Source organism: Quercus lobata, chromosome 9 (genome assembly GCF_001633185.2).
Source record: "Quercus lobata isolate SW786 chromosome 9, ValleyOak3.0 Primary Assembly, whole genome shotgun sequence".
Lineage (NCBI taxonomy): Eukaryota > Viridiplantae > Streptophyta > Magnoliopsida > Fagales > Fagaceae > Quercus > Quercus lobata.
The window spans coordinates 37,884,132-37,888,083 of NC_044912.1; the positions used below are offsets into that span (position 1 = coordinate 37,884,132).

At 36.8% G+C, this 3,952-nt stretch overlaps 1 non-coding gene and 2 pseudogenes across 1 annotated transcript; all 3 read left to right on the forward strand.

The window, feature by feature from the left end:
* The first annotated feature begins 2,698 nt into the window (after window positions 1–2,698).
* Window positions 2,699–2,785, forward strand: LOC115962370 (annotated as a pseudogene).
* A 113-nt stretch (window positions 2,786–2,898) lies between these two features.
* On the forward strand, window positions 2,899–2,990 carry LOC115962369. Its single transcript, XR_004085412.1, has one exon. It is a non-coding gene; the product is annotated as a small nucleolar RNA Z102/R77 (small nucleolar RNA).
* Window positions 2,991–3,361: 371 nt separating this feature from the next.
* On the forward strand, window positions 3,362–3,441 carry LOC115962372 (annotated as a pseudogene).
* The last annotated feature ends 511 nt before the right edge of the window (window positions 3,442–3,952 follow it).

Consider the following 3,952-nt stretch of genomic DNA (forward strand, 5'->3'; position numbering starts at 1 on the left):
AACTAAAAACCTACTATTCTCTTCTCGGGAAATTTCCTTCAAAATGTATGTAGAAGGCTTGGGTCCAAGACAACACTCGTACAAACGACAAGGGTTCACCATCTCGTTGAAATTGTCAATTGTGAGGGCAAACTCAAGGGCTGCCTTAATTCGTCCTTGGTAGTGTTCCTTCAACAAAGGACGATTAGCAACTGCAAAAGAGGAGACAAAAAAGACATTAGAAAAGTAGTAAAACTTAAAACAATCTATTTAATGAAGAGGAAGAAAGAGACGCACCAAGAGAAGGGATTTCCTATTTCCGTAGCAACCACGGGACCTTACCCCACAGGTCGTCAAACATGGTTTCCCATCCAGATCCAGAAATGAAGAAACATCGTGACTTCCAGTCATGAAAGTAAGTAGGGAAGCTACTAACGATTCTAGACTCCCTATTCCAAGGTAGAAGTTGGAAATACCCATAATGGGTGGAAGGCTTCAAACGATACAGGTAAAGAAACTCATTCAGGGTAATCATGTCCCCATCATGGACAGACACCCAGATTGACATGCAACCAATAATTGTCCTCCATGCATTAGAGATGAGTTGACGAGGTGCAACATTTAAAGCAAAAAGGAGCTGCACAATAAAATGATGAACTAGAAAACGAAGACCACATGAAAAAGCAGCTTTGTAAAAACTCATCCCGCCATGGGGCAAAGGTGCATGCTTTCTCATTAGGATGAGGTAATCTTATAGATACCCCCTCAGGGAGTTGAACCCTCTTGTAAATAGATTTCAAATGCCTCGTCTCTAAAAGGCAAGACTCAGAGAGAGCATGAAAGGGGATTGAAGACGAAGGAATTTTTGAAGAAAAGGAGGGTTTTGAAGACGATGAAGGTTTTGGCATTACAATTTCAGAATCTTTGTCAGAGGACTCACTACTTGACGACAAACCAGTTTCTAACTCATTGGACCTAATGTCGCTATCCCTATACTCTATGGCAGTCATCTTTAGATGATGGGCGATTAGAGAATGACGAAGCAAAGGGTAAAGGCCAATCAAAATGGGCCTGAAAGCCCCACAATTTTGAGGAACAAATAAACCTACTTGGGGATGGCGTCCACCAGAAGACTCAAGAAACACTCCTAACCTAGCAAAGAAGAACGAAACAGAGGGAGCCTCCTTCCTAATAAAATCAAAATCAACCATTAAGAGAGAAATAGGAGTCTTACCGTGCAAAAAGTGCAGGAATTCTCTTTTAGTTTTGAACTCTAAGCTTAGTGTATAATGAAGAAGAAGAAGAGGAATATGAGAAGGCTTTTTTTATAGAAAAAAAAAGGAAATGAATTCAATGCGCGGAAAACTCAAGGAAAACCTACATGTGTGGGCAACTCAAACACGAAACGTGGCGATCAGCTGACTAAAATATTGCCCGACAATAAATATGATGGGACGAGGATCTCGGGGCACGTACAAAGTAATCCGCCCAAAATGGACTTTCCATATTCCTTAGCTCGTCTACGTGATAGACGACAAAGGAATAAAGGGGGCAACTAATGAGTAGCATACAAATGATCATCCATCATTCACAAACCATCACTAACAATGACGAGTAAGGGTATGGATGAGCGTGCATGCATTAACTCCAGGCAGTAATCAATAAGTGAGCAATGAATAGCACAAAACCGTTACCTTCATCCAATAATGTAGAATTAAGGATCGATTATGAGCAGAAAATGTTAGAGTTAAATTGCCATCATTAAGCATTGATTACCCAGTTGCAACATAACGTTCTGCTGAGTATTAACTCGGCATAAGACTATATAAAGTTAGAAAAAACAGGTAAAAGGACACGAACACACACAACTATAAAAATTATAGTTTTTCCAGAAAGATAATAAGTTAACTTGAACACACACAACTATAAAAATTATAGTTTTTCCAAAAAGAGAATAAGTTAACTTAAGTATCAAAGGGCCTTTGGCAGGCCCCACACTGGTGCCCTTATCCACTGAGTGCTTTCTGTGACACAAGTTTTATAGGTCGTCCATCAACTAACAAGGAACATATTGACGAGGCAAATTACTGCTTCATCATATACTATTTTCTTAACTTTCAAGTGATATTGGTATAGTTAAGAGTTTTATAATTCAATTGGATCTCATGATATTTTCAATAGAGATGGATACCAAAGTTCAAATTCCTCATTTTCTATTGTTGTAACTCTCGAATTATCAAATATCAAAATATTAAAAAAATGATATTTATGTCATTTATTGAATATTGTATGGCTTTAAAATATTTTAGGTTCAAAATTGGGTTTGTAGTTGTTGCTGGCCCATATATTCGTAAACAAGTGAAGATGGCTTGAATGATGGGCCCTTTCACCATGGCCTCGGCTCAAAGTCTCTCACAAAGGACTAACCAGAGCTGAAGTTAGGGGCGTTTATGATATTTAACCACACTCTTGTACCTATAAATAACTCTCTCTTTAGTTTAGGGTTTCATTCTCACAGTCACAGGCAATCGTTCGCTGCCTATCAAGTACGCCGTCGTTCTGTTACCCAGTTACACACATATCCCCTTTTCGCTTAACACTTGGAATCCCCATTGGGATTTCACTTTGCTTCTTTATGCTTATCAAAATCCATATCTATTTTACGAGCTGGGTTTTTGTTTTTGAATTTTCATGTTAGAAATATGAGGTGGTGAATGGAGAACAAGATGATGAGGAATATGTTTCCCTATTGGTTTGATTGCCGATATGATGGCATCAATCATGTATTAGCTCTAGCTGATTGTTCTCCATCTCCTCACAAAATCAAATATATACAATTTAATTTTGTTTTCTTTCTGCATTTTTATTAACAAAATAAAATGTGGGTTTGGTTGGTTTTCATGATTTAAGGAGTTGGGAGAATGAAATGATGACTGAGACATATTTGTTTCCCTATTGGTTTGATTGCCGTCATGATGGCATCTTTATGTATTAGCTCTATCTGATCATTCTCTTCCTTTATACACAGTTTTGGATTTTGAAAATGCTCTTTTAAACTCCCATGTGTTGGTTAAATATTTCATGTTAAGAGTGTAATTTGTCATTTTATTTCACGTGTATTACTATTATTACCTTTGGGTATTTTCCGAATCATGAATAAAAATAATGTAGTATTTTTGTGGCACAGATGAGGTTAAACTACTGGCAACTGGCAAGACTGTTTTAGCAGTTGACTTAACTAATTTATGTTAGTGTAGTCTTATTCTATGAACTACTTTGGTTGGCCACAACTGGCTGATGGGTCAACTAGAGCTGTTGGGTTAGGATCCAGTGACTAATAATTTGATTTTTCATCTTAAACTTGGTTAGCAAAATGTGTGGAGAATTAAATGATGATCGTTATATGTTTCCCTATTGGTTTGATTGCCGTAATGATGGCACAATTTGTATTAGCTATCATTCTCTTCATAGTATAATCTTTGCGTTTTCTTTATCTTCAGAACACTGTCTTGTGATTGTTTTCAGAACATTGCTCGTCATTTTGTTTTGTAATGCATTGAAATCCATTTGTGAAAGAACAGTGATTGTTTTCTCCAATATATAATTTATGGCTATAGTGGTTGTTATTAATTTTTCTGAAAACAATTGATACATTGAATTATTAATTATCAATATCATATGAAAATTCTGCATATGAATATATGGTTGATGAAAGATGCTTTCTTCATTTACCCACCGATAACAGGGGAAGTGACTTTTATTATGGTCAGACTCTTCTCCTATCGCACACTGCCTAAACAAGGTCTTTGACTCCATGTTTAACTCCACTGGAGGGTGTGCTCAATGCCAAGATTGTAATTGTAAAATCTTGTATTAATTTTTCATTTGTTGGCAAGTGTCCCAGTTTTTCAGTTGTGGATTGGTGGCTGTTTGGAATAATATACTCTTATGCTCAGTTGTGAATATTTTGATT